The sequence below is a fragment of the Nansenia antarctica genome (assembly GCF_963989245.1).
Source record: "Nansenia antarctica genome assembly, chromosome: 6".
NCBI classification, from domain to species: Eukaryota; Metazoa; Chordata; class Actinopteri; order Argentiniformes; family Microstomatidae; genus Nansenia; species Nansenia antarctica.
The window spans coordinates 66,486,629-66,500,427 of NC_137676.1; the positions used below are offsets into that span (position 1 = coordinate 66,486,629).

Sequence of the window (13,799 nt, forward strand, 5' to 3'; positions counted from 1 at the left end):
CCTGTCGTCCCCTTTTCCCCTTGGCTCCTTCTTCTTCTTCTGGGAATGATCCTCCAGTGCCTTAGCATATGGAGGGGGACTGGGGGCAGAACACAGGTCTAGGGATGAAATGTTCAGTTTCTGTTCCAGTGTCCTGGCCAATTCTTTTTTCTTTTCCGGTTCCATCTGAGCTATTTTCTGTCCCTCTACCTTAAATAGATCTAAAATAGCTAACTCTAACTTGCGTTTCTCTGATCTAATCTTTCCTCTTTGATGTGCTTTGTGCCCATTGATAAGTATCTCCAATGTTGCAATTAATTGTAAATTAATGCTGCCCTCTTTCGGCCACGGCTGTTCAATGTATGCCCAACGGCTATTCCATTTCGTAGACATTTTGCTAATTTCCCTAACAAGAGGATTCATTTTTTCCACTACAGCCATAGGGGATAACGTAGCCAACATTCCACGATGTTCACTAATATCTTTTAACAGCTTCGTGGAATTCGACCCCATTCTACTTTGCTCAATATGCTGACAATATTCTATATTAGATAAGGTGTACGCTTCTTACAACCCACCTTATTTTGTCTTGTTTGCTAAACAAATGCTAGTCCAATATAACTGTATTGACCATCCCCACAAAAACCCTGCAACCTCAGAATAACAGACTTGCCTCTTGTGTATGTCAGTGCAGTATTAACTTAAATCTAATAGCTGTGTAAGTACTTTATACTTAAATGTGTTTCCTAATTGTTTATGAATGTGTCACTTAATTACTCATTCAATACTAATTACAGTTCTGGTCAACACAATTATTAAATCACAAAAGCTGGTCACACCTAAGTATTCACTGATCCACAAAAACCCTTTTACTGCTCAACTATCAAATATGTACTATTCTGCTATTCCTTAATCAAACACTGTGGAAATGACCTAACTAAAATAAAAGATGTAAATTACAAATATTAATCACAACCTGTAAAGAAATCGACTTGTCATTGGGAAGGAATAAAATGATTAATTATTCATTACAATCTGTAAGGAAATCGACTTGTTATTTGAAAGGAACAAAATGATCAATTATCAATTACAATCTGTAAGGAAATCGACCTGCTACTCGGAAGGAATGCACAATCAACTAGACTTAGTCATTTACACTTCATTGATGTAATCCTGTGGAAGAAAACGTCATCCCTAGACCACTATAAACCAATTGATCAAAGTTTTGTGAAAACTGAAAATGAAATAATCTGAATAATTAATTCAATCAATTTGTAATTACTTAAATTAATTGAAGTAACCATCCATTTATTATTGTAAAAGACTATGTCGTCGACCTCAGGCGGATGCACTGATGGAGGACCAGTGTTCCAAAGTGTCTTATCGTATTCCGTCCACTGGAGAGCAGCAAACAATTAAAAAATGTCTTATAGTGTTTCATCCACTAGAGGGCAGTAAACAATTAAAAACGTCCTATCTTGTTTCATCCACTAGATGGCAGTAAATAATTAAAAACGTCCTATCGTGTCTCTACCAGTAGAGGCCGCCACACCGAAGATGTCTTACAGAATGACTATATCTTACCTAAAACTCTCAATCTATCTTTTTTACTTTTACAATCTATACATAAATCAATTGTTAAGTGAAAGGAATGAATGATTAGTTAGAATTATTCACTATATCATCATATACATTGATTTAAAACTTATGGAATCAATCAATTGTTTTGGGAAACAGAAAATGAATGATCTGAATAATTAATTCAACTGATAAGTAATTAATTAAATTAATTAAAGTAATTTAATATAGAACAATCAATTAAAAACATCAATCTATGAGTGATCTCTACAGATCTCTCGTCAACATTCTATGCAAGCAGGCAGGGCCGTTTTATTGGGGTCTGTGACCCTGCTGTGATTCTGCTCAGGGAAAGCAGCCTTGTCGAGGCTCACGCACAAATTGCCTCATATGCTTTGAATCTAACCTAAAGTCACAATCTATCTTTACTTTTAACAAACTATGACAAATATCTTTAAACTACTTTAAATCCCCCGATGATCAATCCACTATCTTTCTATCTTTGAATCACTACAATCTATGTAATGCAACAATCACACGCAACGTGTCTGTATGTTTGAACAACAGGAGAAGAAGGAGGAGAGGGAGGGGCTAGTCTTTGTCCTTCTCTGTGGGGAAACCCCCGCGTGTTTGTAGCCTGCTTTAAAACAATCTCTTTAACACAACTTGTTTTCATAAACGATTACTTTTCACGACACCGCAATATCAAGATTATTTTTCAATCCAGTTTAACTATTATTTATCTCATTCAAATATTCTACGTTCACGTTTCCCTCATAAAAATGGCGTCTAAGAATAGACTCTCTGACACACTGCAAATGGCGTCTAAATGCAAATGGCGTCTAAACTCCGCTGAAAGTACACTGCAACACAATGGCGTCCTTCCAAACAGACAAAAGAGCCTCACATGTTCTCCACTGCTACAATATAAAACAGACTACCGAGTCCACCCACACTCCAACACATAAACACAACCTCACCGAATTTTACACAGACACACACGATATTCCAATACCGTACAAACAAACCTTACCATCAAACACTATATTTTACAAAAAACGGGCTTCCAAGTCCGGCTCTCACCACCCACCCATCAAAGATTATGAAAAGTTTGCTTCTATTCCAACAAGATTACCGTTACACAGATTCTTTTGACTATAACTTATCTGAGATTTACAGCCTATTTTAAACACACCAATCGACTAGAGAGAGATTTCTGCAGAAAATCTACCTTCTTCGTCGAATTGAAGAGTCCGCACAATACTGTAAATTAAGTTATATTATCTCCGTCGCTTGCTCGCCATTACTGTCGTGTATTCTTATTGATTATGAATCAAAGAACAGTTAGTTTAAGACAATTTAATCAGTTACAGGCAGATTCATACATTACATGCGTTCTCCATGGACCTCGGGTGGGAAGAGAGCGCTCTCTGTCCCTCTCTCCCCGTTCCCCTCCAGAGGGGAGGGGCCAGCGTGCATGTGTGTCCCTGCCCAACCCCCAAAGGTCCCTGCTGGTCATCTGTGTCCCTGCATGCCCTGGCATGTGTGTGTGTCTAAAACATACCACATATTCATACATAGATCATACATACTACAGAAATATACGACACAGACAAATAACTATTACTATCTACAATATAAACGTACATCCATCATGGGAAGAACAATACAACAAAACATAAGGTATGTACAGCGGGTAGGACAGGTGGGGACATACACCACAGGTGGGGGCGGGGGACAAAACACAAAGTATGTACAGTGGGTAGTTCGGGTCTTTTAATCTGATTTTTGTTTTAGAGGGTCCAGTTACGGATTGCAGCCTCCTGTAAATGTTTTTTGAGAGTGGTTTTGAAGGTGGGCAGTGTTTTGCACTCCTTTAAGATTATAGGAAGGGCGTTCCACATCTTTACTGCATAGTTTGCAAACGAGTTTAAACCCTTGTTTGTGGTGCAACGCGGTTGAACGTGGTTCGTGGAGCTTCCTCTGGTGTTGTATGTGTGGACGTTGTTCACTTTTTGGAAGTATGTTGACAGGTACTTGGGTGTCTTTGTGGTGTAGCGTATCTTGAAGACTAGGCCCAGTGCAAGCTGCTGCACTCTGTCAACTACTCGTAGCCAATCAAGGCTCAAAAAATGATCAGCGGTTAGATGTGTCCTAGGGTTGAGGCCTAGCAGAAGCCTAACCAGTTTATTTTGGGCTGTCTGGAGTCTTGTTTTATGGGCCTTTGTGGTTCTATAGTACCATGATGTTACGGCATAGTCGAAGTGACATTGAATGAGAGCTCCTGGTCATTGTTAAAGGTAAGAATGGTCTATTATTATTTGATATTATTAGAGATATTGATTAATCTATGAATCAAATTAACTCGGGGTGGTGGGTAGCCTGTCGGTCTGTTCTTGTTGCCGTTTGTGTATGGACATGACGTCATTCTGAGCAAACGGCCAGCGCGCTGTAGCTGATAGCTGTCCAGGCCAACCATAGGGTCTATGAGTAGGGTTAGGGTTAACTAACGGTCTATGAGTAGGGTTAGGGTTAACTAACGGTCTATGCTGTAGGGTTAGGGTTAACTAACGGTCTATGCTGTAGGGTTAGGGTTAACTAACGGTCTATGCTGTAGTAGGGTTAGGGTTAACTAACGGTCTATGCTGTAGTAGGGTTAGGGTTAACTAACGGTCTATGCTGTAGTAGGGTTAGGGTTAACTAACGGTCTATGTGTTATGTTCAATAACGGAGTCGAACTCAGAGCTTATAGTCGGAGCTGGCGACTCCATTTAATCAAACACGAGTGTAACACAAAACGTAATACGGCACATGTCGTAAAGCCCAAACTGTCGTAAACACAGACGTAACATTTCCCCCCCCCTCACACAACCTAGGTGTGATACTCAGTCATGTAATCACGCAAGTGCTCGGGCCTGTTGCGTGCTCGAACCAGACGTGGCTCTGGTGCAGCCACAGCCACTGGTGGCGGCTCCACGCCTTGGGGCTGAGCCTGGTAGGCCGGGGTTGCTGCTTCATCCAACCGTGCGGCTGGCAAGACTGTGGAAGAGGCCACACTCAGCGCTGGGCCAGGGGGAGGCTGCACCTTACGCAGGCGGGTAGCATGCCAGCGAGTGCCGTCGGCGAGCCTAAACGAGGCCGGGCCAAGCTGTTTGCTGACCTGGACAGGGTCAGACCAAAACGACTGGAGTTTGTTGTCCCGATGAGGTCGTCGGATCCTGACCCAGTCCGACACAGCGATGACAGGTGGCCTAGCACGTCTGGCCCTGTCGAAACGATCCTTCATCAAGCGCTGGTGTTTGGTGACTGTGGCTTGAACTGGATGGACCGGGGGCTGAGCTAGTATAGGGCGGAGCCTATCGAGAGGCAGCTGGAGCTCCCGCCCCAGCATAAGGGAGGCTGGGGAGACTCCTGTAGTGGCGTGTTGCGTGGCCCGATAATGCAACAGCGTCTGGAGGAGGCTGGTGGTGAGCGTGCACCCTTGTGCCAGGTGGGCCCTGATGCCATTCTTCAGTGTTTGGTTCAGCCGTTCCACCCCCCCGTTCGCAGCAGGGTGGTAGAACGCTGTGCGGATGTGGTGGATCCCTTTACCCACTAGATAGGAGGACAGTTCATGGGAAACCATTTGAGGGTTGTCAGTCGTGATCCTCTTGGGCAGGCCCCAACGCGCAAACAGAGCGTCGAGAATGTCGATCAGCACCTTTGCTGTGACCGAGCCCACAGGTGTCACCTCTGGCCACTTAGAGTGGAGGTCGTAGGTCACAACGAGAAAACGCTGGTGATGTGGTACCCCATGCAGCTCGCCGCAGATATCCAGTTGCAGGTGCTCCCAGGGTTGAGATGGCCAGTCCAACGGCTGCATGGGCGGGGGTGGAGCTGGAGCCCTGGTCTTACCACTAAGGAGACAGGCAGTGCAATCCTTGACCAGGGTTTCGAGTTCCCTGTCGATGCCTGGCCACCACACAACCTCACGACAGCGCTGTTTGAGCCTGACTATGCCCAGGTGACCCTTGTGCGCCATAGCAAGGATACGCGCCCGAAGGACACCTGGGACCACAGTGCAGAACCCGCGAGCGACACAGGTGTCATTCCAAACCGACAACTCCTCCCTGATCCTGGAGTAAGTGAGTAGCTCGTCAGGTACTCTTACCGGCCACCCCTGCGTGATGTAGGTTGAGAGTGTAGAGAGGGTGGGGTCATCGGCTGAGGCATCCCGGAGCTCCTTCAGCGACACCGTCTCCTGTGTGGAGGAGCTGGACGAGGTCATGCTCAGCCTGGTCCAGTCCGGGGGTCAAGGTTAGGGCTGTGGGTGGGCTGGGGATTGCGCGTGATAGCAAGTCGGCTACCACGTTGTCTCGTCCTGGCGTGAACTGTAGCCGATAGTTGTACTGTTGCAGGCGGTCGGCCCAGCGGTGGAGGCGGAGTGGCTTGTGACCGGTGCCAGACGTGGCCAGGAGGGTGATGAGGGCCTGGTGGTCTGTCCTCAGTGTGAATAGCCGTCCATAGAGGTACATGTGCCAGCGCTCACATGCCCAGAGGCATGCTAGGGCCTCCCGCTCCCCCACCGAGTACTTCTGTTCCGTGGGGCTGAGAGCACGGGAGGCGAAGGCGATCGGTCTCTCCACCCCCCCTTGCAGCTGGGACATCACCGCACCAATGGCTGTGGCAGAGGCGTCGCACGTGACAAGAGTGGGGCTGGCCAGGTCGAAATGCGCCAGGACCGGTGGCGAGGTGAGTTGGGCCTTCAGGAGGCGTACGGCGTCTGAGCAGGCAGACGTCCAGAGCCAGGGCTCGTCATGCTTCAACAGCTTCCGCAGTGGTGTGGTTGTGGCCGAGTACTGTGGCAGGAAACGGAGGTAGTACGCCGTCATGCCTAGAAAGGAGGCCACCTGAGCGGCTGTGGTGGGCTCCGGGACATGATGGATGGCCTCGGTGTTCGAGTGCAGCGGGTACGTGCCATCAGCTGAGAGGCGGAACCCCACAAAGTCAATGGCTGGGGCGGCGAATACACACTTCTCACCATTGAGTGTGAGGTGATGCTTGGCCAATGCGCTGAACACACTGTGGAGACGCTCGTCGTGGCTCTCGACGGTGGCCCCGTGAACCACGATGTCATCAAGATAGATGGCCACACCTGGGATCCCAGCGAAGATGGAGGCCATGATCTTTTGGAAGCAGCTGGGGGCGGAGCTTAAACCGAAAGCCATGCGTTTGTAGCGGAAAACCCCTCTGTGAGTGATGAACGCTGTGAGGTTGCGGCTCTCGGGGTGTAGTGGCACTTGGAGGTAACCCTGACGGAGGTCCAGTTTAGAGAACACGCTGGACCCGTAGAACTGGGCGGTGAGCTCCTCTATCGTTGGCAGGGGGTATTTGTCAGGGATGATGGCCTTGTTTACCGCTCTCAGATCCACGCAGATGCGCAGCCCCCCAGACTTCTTCTTCGCCACCACCAGGTTGGAGATCCAAGGCGATGCATTCACCTGCTCAATGATGTCGCTATCGAGCATGCTCTGTAGTTGAGAGGAGATGTCATCGCGGAGAGCCAGGGGGGAGCGGCGGAGGGGCTGTATAACAGGCATCACTGTAGGATCTAACAGAGGCTGGTGGGCAAAAGTGTCGAGGCAGCCTACACCGCTGAACAGCGCAGGCCACTGTTGCTGCCAGGGGATGGAAACGGTGTGAATCTCTGAGCCAGCTGTGTCTAGCAGGGTGAAACCGAGGGCGTTGAACAGGTCGAGGCCTAACAAGTTGGTCCCGTGGCGTGCAACGTTGAACCTGAAAGCCGGCAGTGTCCTCTCCCCGTACTTCACAGGCAGCTGAAAATGTCAATCTTAGAGTTGGCATAGCCACGCAGGGTGGTGGAGGGCAACCCCAGGGGCACATGGGAGAAGAACTGTGTATAGGTCGTCAAGTTCACAAGGGACACTGTGGCTCCAGTGTCTAGGAGGAGCGGCAGAGTGACATCACCAACCATCAACGAGCATGTTTGAATGGCGCTCGTCCTGAGCTGACATTATGGATGACTGTGGTAGGTGACTGGGAAGCTCTAGCTGGGGCAGACCTGCAGACCTTGTGAAAGTGGTTTAGTCTCCCGCAGTTGGAGCAGGTTTTACCACGGGCTGGGCATGTCTGAGCTCTTGAATTGTGTGCAGAAGAGCCGCAATTCCCACACGGCTGGTGTGGCTGGTCGCGTGACCGAGAGGCCAGTAAAATGCTCTCCCCGCCGCTGGTTGCACTCACGTGGAGGAGGGGCACCTGTAGGCTGTGCGCGCCCTCTGCCGGTGAGCGGGGAGAGGCTGAAAAACTAACTGCACATTCTAAAGCTGTTTCAACCTGGGCCGCCATGTTCAGAGCTGCTGATAATGTAAGTTCATCATTTTCCAGTAACAGTTTTTCCCTAATCTTGTCACAGTTCGTGTGTAAGATGAGTTGGTCTCTTATCATTTCGTTCTGTAATGTCCCGAACTTGCATACGCTCGCCAAACCCCGCAGATCAGCCACATACTGTGTCACTGTCTCACCTGTTCGTTGGTGTCTTCGTCTGAATATGACGCGGCGGAGAAGAGCGCTTTGTGGAGGGGCGAAGTGTTGCTTCAATAGTTCCACAGCGTCTGTGTATCTCGCCGCAGGGCCGATAGTTTCAAACACGCGCTGACCCTCCGTTCCCAGGCAGTGCCGCAACAGCGCATATTTCCTCTTGTCTGATACATCCTCCAAGCCGGCAGCTAGGATGTATGTTTCGAAAGAGGAAATCCAGCGGCCCCACGGAATCGGTGGTTCTGCCGGGACTGCTAGGAAAGGAGGGGGTGTTGGTAGAGAACAATCAGCCATCGCTCGTCGCCAATGTTATGTTCAATAACGGAGTCGAACTCAGAGCTTATAGTCGGAGCTGGCGACTCCATTTAATCAAACACGAGTGTAACACAAAACGTAATACGGCACATGTCGTAAAGCCCAAACTGTCGTAAACACAGACGTAACACTATGCTGTAGGGTTAGGGTTAACTAACGGTCTATGAGTAGGGTTAGGGTTAACTAACGGTCTATGCTGTAGGGTTAGGGTTAACTAACGGTCTATGCTGTAGGGTTAGGGTTAACTAACGGTCTATGCTGTAGGGTTAGGGTTAACTAACGGTCTATGAGTAGGGTTAGGGTTAACTAACGGTCTATGCTGTAGGGTTAGGGTTAACTAACGGTCTATGCTGTAGTAGGGTTAGGGTTAACTAACGGTCTATGCTGTAGTAGGGTTAGGGTTAACTAACGGTCTATGCTGTAGTAGGGTTAGGGTTAACTAACGGTTAGGGTTAACTAACGGTCTATGCTGTAGGGTTAGGGTTAACTAACGGTCTATGCTGTAGTAAGGTTAACTAACGGTCTATGCTGTAGTAGGGTTAGGGTTAACTAACGGTCTATGCTGTAGTAGGGTTAGGGTTAACTAACGGTCTATGCTGTAGGGTTATGACATTTCAACAGCTACAGTTCTCTCTCCTTCTCACATGCACTCTCTCTCTTTCTCTCAATGTTTCAGTTTAGTTTCTTTATTGGCATGGGAAACATACACTCATTGGCCACTTTATTAGGTTTTCAACTGCTCGTTAATGCAAATATCTAATCAGCCAATCAAGTGTGACTTTGAACGTGGTATGGGTGTTGGTGCCAGACGGGCTGTTTTGAGTATTTCAGTAAGTGCTGATCTACTGGGATTTTCCCACACAACCATCTCTAGGGGTAACAGAGAATGGTCAGAAAATTAGAAAACATCCAGTGAGTGGCAGTTCTCTGGGCGAAATTGGTGGTGGTTATGTTATGGTGTGGGACCAAAATCTCTGAGGAATGTTTCCAGCACCTTGTTGAATCTATGCCATGAAGAATTAAGGCAGTTCTGAAGGCAAAAGAGGGAGTCCAACCCAGTACTAGCAAGGTGTGCCTAATAAAGTGGCTGGTGAGTGTACATTTACATTGCCAAAGCAAGTGTGAAGATAAAAAAAAAGAATGTAATATACGACCAGGTGGCCGCTGCTGTACAAACTGGCAGTAGTCAGTCTATAAGTAGAAGGCCGCAAGGGAATTTTCCTGGATGCACAGCGTACCGGTTTTTTACCCTTGCCTGCTTGTGTGTTCTGTCATCAACGTTCTGTCATCAACTCAATCAACTTGATTTGATTTGTTTTGATTATTTCTTTCTCTCTCTCTCTCCTTCTGTCTCCCCCCTCCCTCCCCCCCCCTCTAGTCTCCGTGGTAACTGTGTAGGAATGGAGGGAACCAATGCGCTGGCCAACGCTCTGAAGACCAACAGAAGCCTCCGCTCCCTGAAGTGAGTCTGACCCCAGTATAACTTCTTTATAGCTTCATCTAACCTCATTGGCTAAGCACCAGGCGCTCCTTAACATCCAATCACAATCACAACTCTGGGGCGACAGAGGGCCTGGAGGTGGTCAGGACAATGTGTGTGTGTGTGTGTGTGTGTGTGTGAATATGTGTGTGTGGGTGTGTGCGTGCGTGCATGTCTGTGTGTGTATGTGTGTGTATGAGCGTGTATAGTACCTCTTAATTAACAGCACATTCATGAACTCAATGTTCGTCACACAGCAAGGGTTGGGTTTGTCATGACGATGGTAAGTGGTAATGTCACAGTACGACCTGGTACATTATTTACATACATTACATACATTATTTATAATTTTATATATAACAATATGACTCAGGAACAAAGGAAGCTGTAGAATATGATTCAGGAACAAAGCCCACGTGTGAGCTACTGCAGCGAGACTTTATACTTTATTGATTCCTGAGGGGAAATTCACACACACACACACACAAAAACAGACACACACACACACAAAGCTTGTAAACCCTCTTTGACTGAATGTGTGTGTGTGTGTGTATGTGTGTGTAGTCTACAGGAGAACTCTCTGGGGATGGATGGAGCTATATTCATCGCTACAGCCCTGAAGGGAAACCACCAACTAGCTTATATCAAGTGAGACTAATCTGCTATGGTCCTACCTGTGTGTGTGTGTGTGTTTGTGCGTGTGCGTGTGTGTGTGTGTTTGCATGCATGTGTGTGTGTGCCTGCCTGTGTGTGTGCGAGTGCGTGCATGCTTGCGTGCCTGTGTGTGTGTCTGTGTGTGCCTGCCTGTGTGTGTGAGTATGCTTGTGTGCTTGTGTGTGTGCACACAAGTGTATGTGTCTTGTGTGCATGTGTGCGCGCATGTGTGCATTGCGTGAGTGTACTGTGTGTGTGTGTATAATATATAACATATGATGTATATGTTTGTATGTGTGTGTGTGTGTGCATTCGTGTGTGTGTGCGTGCGTGCATGTGTGTGTGTGTGTGTGTGTGTGTGTGCGTGCGTGTGTACATATGTGTCACGTTCTAATGCTTTGGTCCGCATATCGGGATCTGATGTAATGATCAGACTTTTCTTTCTAAAAATGTGAAAACTTTTCTTCGTTGTTGAAAATCAATGACACATCGCTAGTCAACTAACACAGCTTGTTTTGTGAGCCCGCTAACAATATAAAGTAGTGTTATAGTTAACTAGGTAGCAGTGGGGATTACTCACCGAATCTATTGCGTTACAGTATTTTGGCTTGACTAGCGAGTTCGTCAAAAGTCCCAACATTTTGATTGGTTGCCGATATGAGGAACAAAAGACTACAATGTGTCACATATCAATGTCGCTGTCCTCCTCCAGCCTGCAGGGGAACGGTGTGGGAGAGTCGGGGGCAAAGGTCATATCAGACGCCATCAGGACCAACTCCTCAGACTGTGTGGTGGAGATATGACATGGGGCCAGGGGTCAGTACTGTTGATTGTACTGTACTGTGGAATCCCCACTTTAACTTATTTAATTTTTTATTTTTTATTGGGGAAACATGTGAAATAGTGGGGAGACAGATCAATTTTAATCAAACTATTTATATATAGCACATTTCGTACACAGAGACAATACATAGCGCTTTACAATAAAAACAACAACATCCAAAAATAGCGATCAGACTAATGGACTAAGAGCTGGCCCAAGTAAAGGCACGGCTAGGAACGTGTTCTAAGATGTCCACAGTGACTGTCCCCTCTGGTCCTCTGGTCCACAGTGACTGTCCCCTCTGGTCCTCTGCTCCACAGTGACTGTCTCCTCTGGTCCTCTGGTCCACAGTGACTGTCCCCTCTGGTCCTCTGCTCCACAGTGACTGTCTCCTCTGGTCCTCTGGTCCACAGTGACTGGCCCCTCTGGCCCTCCGGCTGTCTGTTCCAGAGGCCTCCTGAGAGGCTTCCTGAGAGGACCCGTAGGAACATTCATCCTGGGGGTTAGGGTCTTGTAGAGGCCTGGGGAGGCTGGTGGAGGTAGAACGGCCGGTAGGACGGGCTCATTGTATGGAAAGGAATGGTTACCCTACGTGGTTGTGTTAGCACTAGGTTAGCATAAGTTAGTATATATAGACTCCACTCATATAAGCCAGTAGTCTTTGGCTTGTTGTGGTGTACACTGTAAGTCAGGGGAGGCTGGTGGAGGCAGACGTCGGTGTTTGGTACCATTCCTCGTTACGTTCACACATTACCGTTGGCCGTCCTCCCATGTGGACCTCCCTTCGTGTGGACCACTGTACCATGATTAATGTCATCTCGTCACGTCCTCATGGCTGGTTGGAGTAAGCTCCTGATCACCATGGGAACCAAACAATGTACTGTCCATGGCTTTTTATTTATTGAATCAATATTTGACAGAGATATGTTGGAATTATAAATATTCATGTGCTGTATGTTTATTTTTATTAAATACTGACATTTTCTTTCAAAACATCAGTGTGTGGAGTGTTTATATAATAATGTAACCTGGTAGTAAACAGCCTGCCAGTGAATCAGGGTAGGAGACAAGAGGAAGCTGCTCTGACAGTTCTATGACTCTAAGCCGTATTGTTCACTCCAAGGCCGCCGTGAAGTAGCTTCATCTTTTACATCCATTTCACAGGGTTGCCACGCTTGCCTTGAAATCATTTTCCATACCACCTCTTGGTTTTCCAGGTACCATGTTTTGTGATGATATCTGTGATGATAGAATTGTTAGAAGTTTGACTGGAGGTCAATGCAAATTTATGTTTTTTGCTATGTTATATATTTAAAAAATCATGAAATAGAGGTTGATGTGTATCCTTTCAGTCTGCCTCCATCCATGTGGATGAACGATCCAACCCAATGGCCTGAGGTGTCATATAACCCTAACCCATATCCTGACATATACAACTACCTTATTGAATCTCCAGATAATGTATTTCTGACATCTATCACTTGCTTAAGATACTTTATTTTTCTGTTTTGGTAGTCTGTCCAATGTGACACTTGCCCTCCTTCACCGGCCCTAGTTTTGGATCTAGCTTGCTGTTCATTATTTTGATAATAAATCATAGCTAGCTACAGTACAGGCCAAAAGTTTGGACACACCTTCTCATTCAATGTGTTTCCTTTATTTTCATGACTATTTACATTGTAGATTCTCACTGAAGGCATCAAAACTATGAATGAACACATGTGGAATGTACTTAACAAAAAAGTGTGATATAACTCTAAATATGTCTTAGATTTTAGATTCCTCAAAGTAGCCACCCTTTGCTTTTTTGTTGTTAATAAAATAAAAAAGTGTTGTTGTTAATAAAATATATAATAATAATATTAAATATATATATATATATAATAACATATTATTATTAACACATTATATTTAATATTATTATTATATATTTTATTAACGACAAAAAAGCAAAGGGTGGCTACTTTGAGGAATCTAAAATATAAGACATATTTAGAGTTATTTCACACTTTATTGTTAAATACATAATTCCTATGTGTTCATTCATAGTTTTGATGCCTTCAGTGAGGATCTACAATGTACCAAATAGTCATGAAAATAAAGGAAACGCATTGAATGAGAAGGTGTGTCCAAACTTTTGGCCTGTACTGTATATACACATACATATACTATATATACACCATACAGGCTAAATACTGATTAACAGTTCATCACTTTGGCAAATGCATCATCATTGAACAGATTTATTCATTATCCTATTTTCAGAAAACTAATGTAACACTCTCATCTAGGGATTTACACGGCAAGTCAAATGATTCATTTTTATTTATTTATTTATGTATTTAGACCACACAGCTTCTACCCCAGGGCCATCCAGGCCCTGAACACAGCAAAGACCTAGGTTCTGGGCCCTGGACAGTCTGGACGGATTGA

The 13,799-nt window shown here is 46.0% G+C and overlaps 1 protein-coding gene across 1 annotated transcript in view; it reads left to right on the forward strand.

Moving 5' to 3' along the window:
- Nucleotides 1-13,799, forward strand: part of slc44a1a (solute carrier family 44 member 1a) — a gene marked incomplete at its 3' end in the record, with an annotated part of 263,392 nt that overhangs the window by 51,994 nt on the left and 197,599 nt on the right. The window lies entirely within an intron of this gene.